The sequence below is a fragment of the Mus pahari genome, chromosome 19 (assembly GCF_900095145.1).
Source record: "Mus pahari chromosome 19, PAHARI_EIJ_v1.1, whole genome shotgun sequence".
NCBI classification, from domain to species: domain Eukaryota; kingdom Metazoa; phylum Chordata; class Mammalia; order Rodentia; family Muridae; genus Mus; species Mus pahari.
In genome coordinates, this window is record NC_034608.1 from 67,553,562 (window position 1) to 67,567,735 (window position 14,174).

Below are 14,174 nucleotides of genomic sequence, written 5' to 3' on the forward strand. Positions count from 1 at the left end.
CCATCACTGGGAAGAGAGGCCCCTTGGTCTTGCAAACTTTATATGACCCAGCACAAGGGAAGGCCTGGGCCAAGTAGTGGGAGTGGGTGGTTAGGGGAGCAGTGGCAGGGGGTGGGGGGTAATAGGGAACTTTTGGGATAGCATTTGTAATGTAAATAAAGATAATACGAATAATAAAAAATAAATATCTGGTGGGGGAAAAAGAAAAAATTTTGCTATATTCTTATAATTCACAATTAAAATTGATTAACACAAAAGAGGTGGCAAAATATTCCGAATGGAATAATAAAGTCATAGTCATTAATTGGTATGTTGGATATCAAATTCATACTTATTAGAATAAGATAGTTCAGTGACTAAATCAGACAGTTGTCCAAGCTACAGGTATATGAAGGGTAGTGGGAAGAAGTTTGTGTATTTTCATTAGTAAAACCAAATGTCTACTATAATATAGATTTTTGTTTTTATTCAGAATATTAACTACTTTGGAAATGAATTTAAAGTCCATAATCAGAGGTCAAAAATCAGAGAATAAACAACACACATGGAATATTTGTACCATCCTTTACAAGATGCGAGGATAGTTGTAGAAGAATGATCAGCAAGAATGTAAGAGCCTGGAGTGGTAGAGAGAAATATTAAACACCAGCTTTTGTTGGAAAATAAAATGGCTTTTATACACTAACTCACAGCAGCTGTTACTCCTGCTCAGGTGTGGATCTGTGGTTATAATGTCACAGAAACAGGAAGAGAGTATGGTTTCCTATCGCCCCCGAGGATCTATATCCTATTAACATCATATGATGTGTGTGTGTGTGTGTGTGTGTGTGTGTGTGTGTGTGTGTGTGTGTTTGTGTATGTGTGGAGGATATTTTGATTATATATAACCAATGCTATCCACAAACTCTGTCACATTCTTGTAAACAACCCTAATTAAACGCATTAGGTCATATTGACTAAGTAAGATTCAAAAAAAAAAAAAATGAGAAAGAAAAGTAGGAGGGTGCTAGTTGGAAAGCAGAAGAAGACTAGTGATAATGAGTCAGGGCTTGAAAACATGGTCACAGGGAAGAATGAACCAAAAATAGTGTGCATGTGAAGATGTTTTAATTCATCAAATTCAATGTTATGTACAATTAATGTATGAAAATAAAAAGATTTTTAAAATTCAAGATAAGCCAGAAATGACATTTACAATAGAAGAATCTGAGGTATGTGATATATATAAAGAATGCATCCTCTTTGACAAGACCACTGAGTAATAAAAGGATTAGGCAATTTTTCTGTGATACTGTGGTTCTCAAGTGTGTCAGGACCTTGTCCTCAACACATATGTAGCAGATGCAGTGCTTGACACTCATGTGGGTGCTCTAACAAAAGGAGTAGAGGCTGTTTCTGATTCCATTGCCTGCCTTTGGATACTCTTTCCTTAACTGGACTGCCTTGTCTAGCCTCTGTAGAAGATGTGTCCAGAAAGACTACAACTTGATGTGCCAGGTGGGTTGGTATGAATAGGAAGTCTTCCCTTGTAAAAGACAGGGAATGAGAGGGAGGGGCTCGGAGGAGAGGAGGGAGAGGAAACTCCCATTGGGTTTCAAGTTAATAAATTAATTGACGAAAAGAAAAAGTCTTGTCAGCATCACTGTATAAACAAAAGCTGAATGAGATCAGCCACAATCCATATACTAGCAGGGCTAGGAGAAGTCCCAGGAGGTCTGGAGCCTGCAGAAAGAACTCTAGAAAAATAAGAAATTCTCCTATTATAAGAGATGATCTTACAAAGAGAGGAGTAATCCAATGAGTTATCAAATAACAATTGATGAGCCCTGACAACACATATACTGACAGAGTCTAGCAGACTTTAAGTATAGCAAAGTTAACCCTGAGCATAGCAAAAATGTAGCCTATAGGTCTTGCCTTTTCCCCATTGCTCTCATTTCCCCTGCCTTGCTAAAAACTGTTACATTCCTGAAGCTAGCCCCCAAGCACCATTCCCTTATTTGGTTACTTTCTCATCCTGAGGTTGACTACCAATACCACCTATCAAAGTATTGAAGCACAACTGTCAAGATCCTCCTTTTGGCTGCCCGAATTAACATACCCAATTGAAATTAGACAATTCATCCTAACTGAGGTTTCCCTGTTACCTTTGTTTGGTCCATGCCTCCTTTGCTCCTCCTTGGAAAATTTCCCCCTCTCCATTGTTTGTTCTATCTCCTATCTTTGTCTCTTATTCTCTGCACTATGTCCCTCTGGGACAAAGACATCTTTTGCTGAGAATTTGATTTGGGGTGTCTTGTGACAACTTCAAAGTATTTTCTTATTAACTGAAAAATGTACACACACACACACACACACACACACACACACACATGTAATAGCAATGTATGCAAATAGTACCCATGAATTTGCATGAACCTCAAGAACTATGCATTCCCTATCAGATCCTGGAGTCCTGAAAGTTTCCAGGAGAGATGATGGTCTTCATTCTGTATTGGGACTGTGATGAAGTTGAGTTTAAAACTCCCTGCAGCACAGAATAGATGAACATGTGATGAGTGAAAGCAAGCAGACAACAAGCAAGTTTTCATTCTTCCTTGTCCTTTTATGTGGACATCAAAAGAAATTGTGGTCCAGGTTTATAGCAGGCCTTCCTGCTTCAAGCAACCTGATTCAAAAATGCCTCAAATGAGCTCCCAGCACCTTGGGATTTAGTTGGTTCCAGATGTCATCTTGTTGATAACCAAGGCAATCAATTACTTTGCTATAATACTCAGCTAAATTGAAAGAGGGTGCTGCCAATTTTAGGTTTGATTCCACTTCCCTAGTTTGCATCATTTCCTAAAATAGTTATTACTCCTGTTCCTTCATGCGTCTTCTCTGCGCAATAGTCAAGGAGAACTCAGCTGTCCATTCCAGAGCAGAGTTATGCATTAGTATCTCCTAGTTGCAAGTTCTTTAACTGTTTAGGTGGTAGAAGTTTTGTCTGCTTCTTCTTCTCAGCCCCATGCTCCCAGAAATAAGACTCAGAATCAAAATATATTTACATATACCTTGGCCATATAGCTAGTCTCTTCTCTTATTAGATCATAAGTTAAACTATCCCATTTATTTTAATCTATATTCTGAGATATGGTTGACTATCTGTGCTCTGGTGCCATGAGTCTCTCTCATCATATATCTTGGGGGCAAATCTTTCCCTGTCTGTCCCTATTCCAGAATAGTTTCTGCCTCCTGGATGTACCACAAATCTATTACATCCTATCCTATAGACCATAGATTTCTTTTTACTTGACAAGTAATGCATCAGTACAATACACAAGATATTCTCTCTACAAATTTAATTTAATGAGCAAGAAAAATATTAAAGGCTGCATTCATCTACACAAATGACATATTATGGTATGAATTTTTGCTATGTTATGGTTTATCCTTCTTTTAAAATTATTAAATAGAAAATTATAGATATGTCTGGATGATGAGCTGTACATCATAGGGTGCAGATGTCTATAGGACAGCCTAGACCATGTTCTCTCCTAGAACTGGAATTTCAGGCACTTGTGAAGCACTGAAAATGTATACTGAAAGCCAAATTCAAATCCACTGATAAATAAGTGCAGAGTGTTAACCACTGAGCCATTGTCTCAGCTTCTTGACCTCTCATTGAATTGAATAAGTTCAATATTCTTATTCTATTAAGGAAACCATAATCTAAACAATTTCACATAATATGCATACAGATTTTTATTCCAAATGAAGTATGAAACATCATAGAAAACTACATTCTGCTTAAGGTTACTATTATTTAAAATTATATTATTTCTTTCTATTACTTAATTATCCAGTTAACTACTAATAATTGACTGATTTTTAATCATTTATTAATAACAATATCCTAAATCAACTTCATTTCTAAATTTTTCAGATTTCATATTACTTTTTTCTATGTGAGTAATAAGTAGTGTTTTACTTTGTGTGGAACTTAAAAGCCACAAAGTAGACAATGTGAAGGCCAGACAGCATAATAAACATAAAAATATATAGTTTTATTCTTTTAAGTATCGAATAAATATTTTCTAGGTGAAAATAACTATATATTTCATCAGGTAATAATTCTGAATGTCAATTACTTGTGCATTTTTTCATTTAAAATGCTCTTACATTGATCATCCTGACACCTTAAAACATTGTTTTCCTTGCTTGAAAATACATTCTTCTGTTTTTATTGTTTGTCTTCAGATGTTACACATACCAAGTTAAAGGAATTGCGTTTTTTTTTTTTTTTTTTTTTTGTCACTCTAGGCAAAACCGGGATGCTGAGCGGAAAATGTGTCTATCACAGATATTGTACACTTTGAAATTTGCAACAAAATGATAATACAACAGGACTGTTCACTCAGCTGCCCACAAAGAAGGCTGAGGGACTCGACTGTGTTTTGGAGTTTGAACTTGTAGAGGTGACTTGTAGAGGTTGAATATCGTGATAATTTTTTAGGGCACTTTAAGAAAGAATAATGACTACACTTTGAGGCTTTCTTTTCCTCTCTGAATTGTTCTGTCAATCTTTTTAAAAACCCCAGTGGATCTGAGACAATATAGTAACTCCCACACAAAGAGCTGTTGAGATAACTCGTGATGTGGCAAGTTCAAATTAAATAACGGAAGGAAACCCTTAGCAGCAGGTGCAAGAGAGCATTGTTTCCCTGTAATAAATGTCATAATTTCATAGAAGACACATAATAGAGGCAAAGCACCTTCACTTATTGGTATGTAATAATCCTTTAGAAAGATTGGCATTTCATTAATAAGACCTTGTCTACCTATGACAGATATTTCTCATGAGTTGTCTTATGTCCTCAAATGTGTTGTCTTATTACCCTTTTATCCACTCACATAAAACTAAAAGAACTGTTCACAGAGTCAGAGTACTGCTATGATGTAAACAGCAGTAACTTGGCACAGGAGATTTCCTGCTTACATATTAAATTGTTTTCCTCCAATATTAAATCTTAATCTATGGCACAAAGTCAACACATAAACTTTTGTAGTTATTTCAATCATTGTGGCTGTTTCTGTCCTGATGTATAAAATAGAAATAGAAGTTTACTGATAGGATGGTTCACAGAATTAAATTGCACATTGCTTGAAATACATTGAATAAGTGGTTGGCATATTATAATCCATAAATAAAATGTGTGTTTCCTTCTTTTTTCTCTTTTCTTTCCTTTTCTTTTTCTTTTCGTTTTTTCTTTTCTTTTCTTTTTCCTTTCCTTTCCTTTCCTTTTCTTGGATATTTAATTTTTTATATTTCAAATGATAACCCCTATCCCACCACCCGTCACCCTTGTTCTGATGCTCTCACTCCCACCCACCCACTCCCACTTCATGGCTCTGCCATGCTCCTAAATTGAAGCTTAGAGCCTTCACAGGACCAAGGGCCTCTCCTCTCATTGATGCCCAACAAGGACATCCACTGCTACATATGCAGCTGGAACCATAGGGTGCTCCGTGTGTACTCTTTGGTTGGTGGTTTAGTCCATGGAAACTCTGCAGGGTCTGGTATGTTGATATTGTTGTTCTGCCTATGGAGTTGCAAACACCTTAAAATCCTTCTGCCCTTTCTCTAACTCCTCCATTAGGAAACCATGGCTCAGTCCAAGGGTTGGCTGCCAGCATCTGCTGCTGTATTTGTCAGGCTCTGGCAGAGCCTCTCAGGAGACAGCTATATCAGGTTCCTGTCAGCAAGCACTTATGGGCATCCACAATAGAGTCTGGGTTTGGTGGCTGAATATAAGATGGATCCCTAGGTGAGGCAATCTTTGAATGGCCTTTGCATCAGTTTTTGTTCCATACTTCCTCCCGTGAGTATTTTCCTCTCCTATCTAGAAAGGACTGAAGCATTCACACTTTGGTCTTCCTTCTTCTTGAACTTCATGTGGTCTGTGAATTGTATCTTGAGTACTCCAAGCTTTTGGACTAATATCCACTTATCAGTAAGTGTATACAATCCGTGTTCTTTTGTGACTTGGTTACCTCACTCAGGATAATATATTCTAGCTCCAACCATTTGCCTAGGAATTTCATGAAGTCCTTGTTTTTAATAGCTGAATAGTATTCCATTGTGTAATTGTACCACATTTTCTGTATCCATTCCACTGTTGAAGGACATCTGGGTTCTGTTCCTCTTCTGGCTACTATAAATCAGACTGTTATGAATATAATCCTCATGTGTCCTTGTTACATGTTGGAGCATATTCTGTGTATAGGCCCAGGAGTGGTATAGCTGGGTCCTCAGGTAGTACTATGTCCAATTTTCTGAGGAACTGACAGACTGATTTCCAGAGAGGTTGTACGGGCTTGCAATCCTACCAACAATGGAGGAGTGTACCTCTTTCTCCACATCTGCACCAGCATCTGCTGTTACCTAAGTTTTTGATCTTAGACACTCTGACTGGTGTGAGGTGGAATTTCAGGGTTATTTTGATGTGCATTTCCCCGATGATTAAGGATGATGAACATTTTTTCAGGTGCTTCTCAACCATTCAGTATTCCTCAGTTGAGAATTCTTCTATTACTTTCAGTCTATCTGATTTTATGTGGAGGTTCTTGATCCACTTGGACTTGAGCTTTGTACAAGAAGATAAGAATGGCTCAATCTGCATTCTTCTACATGCTAACCACCAGTTGAGCCAACAGCATTTGTTGAAAATGATGTCTTTTTTTCTACTGGATGGTTTTAGTTCCTTTGTGAAAGATCAAGTGGTCATAGGTATGTGGGTTCCTTTCTGGGTCTTCAGTTCATTGGTGTAACTGCCTGTCTCTGTAACAATGCCATGCAGTCTGTATCACTATTGCTCCGTAACACACCTTGAGGTCAGGGATGGTGATTCCCCCAGAAGTTCCTGTTTCTTGATACATAAGAAAAGTGGGAGTATCTGATCTAGACAAAGTAAGTAGTTAGTTACATCTCTAGTGAGGGTGAGTACAGTTGATGTAGTTATTAATTTCCATGAATTGTCGTCAAAATATATGAAGCTTTTTTTTATTCTTTATTCATTTTTACACCCCAATCTTTAGGGCCATTCTAGTCTGCCCTCTGACTGTTCTACATCCCATACCTCCTCCCTGTCCCCCTGTCTCCAAGAGGATGTCCCCACCTCCATCACCACCCCACCAGACTTTCCCACTCCCTAGGGCCTCAAGTCTCCTGAGGGTTAGGTGCATCTTCTCCCACTGAGTCAAGACCTGGCAGTCCTCTGCTATATATGTGTTAGGGGCCTCATAGCAACGGATATATGCTACCTGATTGGTGTCTCAGTGTTAGAGCAATCTTTGGGTCCAATTTATTTGAGACTGCTTGTTTTCCTATAGAGTTGCCCTCCTCCTCTGCTTCTTCCAGCTTTTCCCTACTTCAACCACAGGACTCACCAGCTTCTGTACATTGGTTGGGTGTAAATATCTGCATCTGACTCTTTAATCTGCTTGTTGGGCCTTTTGGAGGGCAGTCATCTCACAACTCATGGGGTTCAAAATAGAGATTGTTTACACTATAAAAATTCTCTGTAAGAAATTTTCATTTGCTAAAATACCTTTTATCAGTGTATTTTTGAACATACGATTTATTTTTTTAATTATGGTAGTTTTCCTTTAACATTTATTAAGTTGTACATTTCTCAGTGTCTATATACTCCCTGGTGATTAAATAGGCTGTGAAATGAATATTTTACTAATTCAATGTTTAAACATTTCCAACAAATCTGTTTTAAAGGTGTTACGCCTGCCTTTTTCTCTCCTCTCATTTCTTGCTCCTTTATAAATAATAGCAGCGGACGTATTGAAAAACTTTATTCTTGCTGTGAAATCTCTATCACAAATCTTTCAACTTACAATTTCACATTCCTTCCTTTAACAAATGCTTCTGAATTCTTGATAAAATAGAGAGCTTTAGGAGTCATTAAATATTACCTTTCTTCTTTCATCAAATGATAAAAATCAGTATTTTCATCTTTTTCAAGCCCTCAGAGCTTTCTTCCTGTGTTTGAGAGCAAGGATACAGACACCTCTGAGTAATTACGATGAAAAAGATGTATTCCAGTGTATTATTTGAAAACTTTGGATTAATATTTTGCTCAAATTCTATGGCATAATCCTTATTTCCTTATTCAGATCTAGAAAAACAGTTGAGTTTTCAATGCCTCTCTCATCTTTCTTCTCTCAAGCTGAACGTTTAAAGTAAGAGTTGTATGTGATTTAGTCTGATAAAATCATGTTTATAGCTGGAGCTCTATATGAAAATATAAAAGAGACATTCCATTTCAACACACATGCTGTATGCATTGTATTTATTAAAAATACATTTGAATACCTAAAATTACAAATAAGAGAATAATGATGAGAGTTTATTCATTCAAATAATACACATTTTTGTTTGTCTTCCATGTGCCCTCTATATCTGTACTCAGTATATACAGAAATGACCTGATAGTTCTAATGTAGATAAGGGTCCAGCAACATAAATTAAAAGGTATCCTTCTTGAATCGAACAAATGTGGATATTGATGGACCCAGTGTATGGAATATAAGTGGAGAAATGTTTCAGACAAGGATGATTCCATATGCAAAAAATCAGTGATTAGGGAAAAACAAACGAGCTCATAGGAAGCAGGTCACAGAGTGGTCAAGGATATAATTAAAGTTTGGACCAGGGTGGACTCTTATAGGGCCTGAAATGTCACTCATGTGATGGTCTTCCTCTATATAAAAGTACCTAACAATTAATTTATGAAAAACACACCAAAAGTTAGATTGTTATTTTTATTTATTTATCTTTTGCAACTTATAGATGAGATCAAATAGCTTGAAAACAATTAAAGGATATGCCTCAGCATAATATAAGAGTTGGTCATGTGAAAAAATATTGGTGAATTGGCACACAGATGTGGCATTAGAATTGAGAATACTTCATAGTCCAGTACATTTAAAAGAAAATAATGACATTTGTGAGCATGCATGAATGCCATAAATAAAGAGTCTGTGATTTTTTTTTTAATTTAAACTTTTATTTATTTATTTTACACATCAGATGCTACTCCCCTCCCATTCTACCTTCCAACTGTTCAACATCCCATAATTTCAATTTTTGGAAAAACATGTCTGAATTTTTTCTTGAAAGAAGAAATTTCAAGAAATAATTTAATTTCCTGAAAGAAGCAGTCAATGAGAATTTTACTTTTGAATCCCAATCCGTCTGTCTGGGATATAGCCTCTAGAGGTGAGTTGTGTGTGGTCCTCTGAGCCAAACTGTCTAGCTCTGGGCTCACTCTTCAGTTTGGAGGAGCCTTGTGGGATCCTAAGAGCATTGTGGTTCCATGTGGAAACTTTCAGGGTCACCAAGATTAACTACAAGATCAATCAATTCCAAGTTAGATCTGTACAGGACACAGCCTTCTAAGGTGAGTTGCATGAAGCAACCCTGAACTCCACTGTCTATACTGAGCTTGCTCTTTGGTGCTGAGAACCCCAAGAGCCTACCACCACCTGGTAGAGGTTTGTAGAGACTCCAAAAGCTATCACCTTTGGACATTTCCACACCAATCCCTTTTCTGTGGGATTTTCCTTAGGCACAAAAGATGAAGAATATGAATAAAACTCTCCACTACCTGAAAAGCAAAGCAGAAGCAATAAAAATAAGACTAACTGAGGTAAGCTTGAAAATATAAAAGTTAGGAAAGAGAAAAGGAACTTCAGACATAAGCAGCACTAGCAGAATACAGGAGATTGAAAAGAGAATCTCAGGCATAAAAGATACTATAGAAGAAATCAATATATCGGTCATAGTAAATGCAAAATTTAAAATGTTCATGACATGAAACACCCAGGAAATATGGATACTACCAAACCTAAGAATTTTGGAGCAAACCTATGAATAATAGGAATAGGAAGGGAAGGTTCCCAGTTCAGATTCCCAGAAAACATTTTCAACAAAATCATATAAGAAAATTTCCCTATCCTAAAGAAAGAAATACCTATAAAAGTACAAGAAGCTTAAAGAACACTAAACAGATTGGATCAGAAAAGAATATCCTCCCAGCACATAATAATCAAAACAGTAATTTTACAGAACAAAGAAAGAATTTTAAAAACTTCAAGGAAAAAGGCCAAGTAACATACAAAGGCAGACCTACCAGGATTACACATGATTTCTTATCTGAGACTCTAAAAGCTAAAAGGGCCTGGGTAAAGGTCTTGCAGACCCTAAGAGACCACAGATGTCATCATAGACTACTATTCCCAGATAAATTTTCAATTACTATAGATGGAGAAACCAAGATATTCCAACACAAAAACAAATTTAAACAACAACTTGAGACTAATCCAGCCTTAAAGAGGATACAAGTAGTAATATTGCAATTCAATGTGGCTAAATACATTCAGAAAACCACAAAAAATAAGTAACTTCATACAATTAAAACCAATAAAAGATAAAACACACACACACACACACTTAAAACCCCCACTAACATCAAAATCACAGGAAACACCAATCATTGTTCATTACTGTCTTTCAATATCAATGGATTCAATTCTCAAGTAAAATGACACAGGGTTATAGAATGGATTCATAAACAGAGTCTATTATTCTGCTGTATACAAGAAACATATCTCAGCAAAAAGATAGTAATTTCATCAGTATAAAAGACTAGAAAAGTTTTTCCAAGCAAGTGGACTGAAAAAAATAAGCTTGAGTAGACATATATAACAAAATAGGCTTTCATCTGAAAGCATTTAAAAGAGACAGGGAAAGACACTTAATACTTGTTAAAGGAAAAATTCACCAAAAGGACATCACAATTCTGAAAATCTATGCCCAAAATGCAAGGGAATCACACAATCACAAAAGAAACATTATCGAAGTTTAAATCAAACATCAAACTCCACATTAATAGAGGGAGGCTTAACAACCCCACTTTCACCAATGGACAGGTAATTTAGACAGAAACTTAACAGAGAAAAACAAAACTAACAGACATTATGATATAAATGGATCTAATGGATACCTGTAGAACATTTTATCCTAAGAAAAAAAGAATACACTTTCCTCTCAGTACCTCACAGAACGTCTTGCACATAATTTGCCACAAAGCCACCCTTAAGAATTATAAGAAGGTTGAAATAACACCATGCATCTTATTGGATCACCATGGATTAAAGCTGAACTTCAACAACAACAGAAACAACAGAAAGCATACATATTCATGGAAACTGAACAACTTTCTACTCAATGATCACTGGATCAGGGAAGAAATAAAGAAGTTAAATAATTTCTGGGATGCAATGAAATTGATGGTACAACATATCCACACTTATGGGACACTATGAAAGCAGTGGTAAGAGAAAAAGTCATAGCACTAAGTGTCCTCATCAAGAAGTGTGAGAATTCTCATACTAACAGATTCAAAGTACATTTGGAGTTTTTAGAAAAAGAAGGAGAAGAGGAGGAGGAGGAGGAGGAGGAGGACAAAGAAGAAGAAGGTGTAAACACACCCAGCAGGTATGTACAGCAGGACACAATCAAATTCAGGTCTGGAAGCAATCAATTATCAACGAAGAGAATAATAGAAAAAAATTAATGAAACAAGGAGCTGGTTCTTTAAGAAAATTAACAATATAGACAAACCCTTAGCCAAACTAACTAAAAGGCAAAGAGACTGTATCCAAAGTAACAACATCAGAAATGAAAAGTGAGACATAACAGTGGACACTCAGGAAATGCAAACATTCATTAGATTGTACTTCAAAAGCCTGTATTCCACAAAATTGGAAAAAATCTACACAAAATGGATGATATTTTTGAGCCAGACACCAACTACCAAAACTAATTCAAGGCCGTGTAAACTATGGGAATTTTTCTATTGCCCCAAAGGAAGTAAAATTAGTCATTAGAAGATTCCCTCTATTGAAAAGAAAAAACTGGGCTAGATAATTTTATTACCAAACTTTCAAAGAAGAAATATTGCCAATCCTCCTCAAACTATTGCACAAAATAGGAACAGAAGGAACACTTTCAAACTCACTCTTTGAGGGCACAGTCATCCTGATAGCAAAACCAGACAAAGACTCAAAAAGAAAGCAAATTTCAGACCAATTTTCATTAAGAAGGTCAATGCAAAAATACTCTATAAAATACTTGCAATATAAATACAAGAACAAATCAAAGACAACATTCAAGATGATGAAGTAAGCTTCATCTTCAGGATGAAAAGGTGGTACAACATGTGAAATTCTATCAATATAATCTGCCATATATGCAAACTGAAAGGAAAAACTCATTCACATAATCATCACATTAAGTACCCCCCCCAAATAAAAATAATTTGACAAAATCCAATACCTGCTCATTTTCAAAGTCTTGGACAGATCAGGGATTCAAGGTGCATAGAAAAACATAATAAAAACAACATACAGCAAACAAATAGCCAACATCAAATTAAATGGAGAAACTTAAATCATTTCCAATAAAACAGGGAAAAGACAAGGCTTTTCAGCCCCCCCCCCCTTCTCATCTAGTACTTGGAGCTCCACCTAGAGTAATAAGACAACTAAATAGAGCAAGGGAATACATATTAGAAAGGAAAAACACAAAATGTTGCTATTTGTAAATGTATATTATAATATGTGACCAAAAATTCTTCCAGGAAACTCCTACCGCTGATGAGCACCTTCAGCAAAGTGGCTAGATATAAAATTAACTAAAAGAAATCTTTTATAGTAGTTATAAATGGGCTGAGAGAGAAGTTAGGGTGACAATACCATTCATAATATCTTCAAATATTATAAAATACCTTGGTGTAACTCTAACCAACCAAGTTTAAGACCTGTATGACCTAGAATTTCAAGAAACTCTGAAGAAAAATATTGAGAAAAATATTAGAAGATGGAAAGATTTCCCATGTTCATGGATTGGTAGGATTAACAGTGAAATTGGCAATCATACTGAAAGCAATCTATAGATTCAATGCAAATCCCAAACAAATTCCAGCACTATTCTCTAACAGATGTTGAAAAAAACAATTCACAACTTCATATGGAAAAACAAAACAAGACAAAATAAAACAAAAACTCAGCATAGCTGAAACGGTCCTGAACAACAATAATAGAACTACATGGTATTGGTATAGATACATATCTATACCAATATAGATCAATGGAATCAAATCAAAGAATCTGAAATAAACCTACACACATATGGACACTGGATTTGGGAGAAAGACTGAGGAACTGAAAATGCCCTGACCTGCAGGACTTAAACAGGGTTCTCGAGGGAAGGGAGCTACAAGGACAAATTTAGGGATCAGAAAATGCAAAGGAAGGAGGCAAGACAAAAATCCTGTTTAAGCCTCGTTTATTCTGGGGAACAGGGGGGCTTTTTTAAAGCTGAAAACCGCAAACAGAATTTGCTCATGTACACAGGCCAAACCAGTTGTGCTAGGTAACACTTGAAGGTCAAAGGAATGTCCCCATTGGAAAAAGGACCTGAAAGGAGTGCCCTCATTATAAAAGGAAAGGATTGCCCTCATTGTAAAATATCTTGTGTCGATTTACAGAATGGAAGCAAGATAATAGAAGAAGCAAAAGAGTGTTAGATCATGTCCAGGGACAAGATTCCAGGGACTTCCCGGTCCCAACATGAAAAGAACAGGGACTACATGGTAAGACCAACGGAATGAACTAACCTGTACCCTTGGGGGTGGGGGTCCCAGAGACTGAATCACCAACCAAAGAGAGAGCACAGGCTAGACCTAGGCCTCCTGCAAATATGTAGCAAACGGGCAGCTTGGTCTTCTTGTGGATCAGCAAAAACTGGAGCATGAGCAATCCCTGAGTCTGCCTGTGTGTGCCTGCCTGTGGAATCTGTGCCCCTAAATGGACTGCCTTGTCTGGACTCAGTGGGAGAGGATGTACCTAGTCCTGAAGTGACTTGAGGTGCTGGGCGTGGAGTTAGTTTGAGGGTTGGTATTATACCCAGAGGGTAGCTTCATCTTCTTAGTAGAAAAGGGAATTTGGAATGGGGGTAGGAATTTCATGAGAAGTACTGGAAGGAGAGCAAGGCTGATATTGGAATGCAAAGTAAGTAAGTAAATAAACTTAAAAAATTGTATTAGTTAGAATAATAA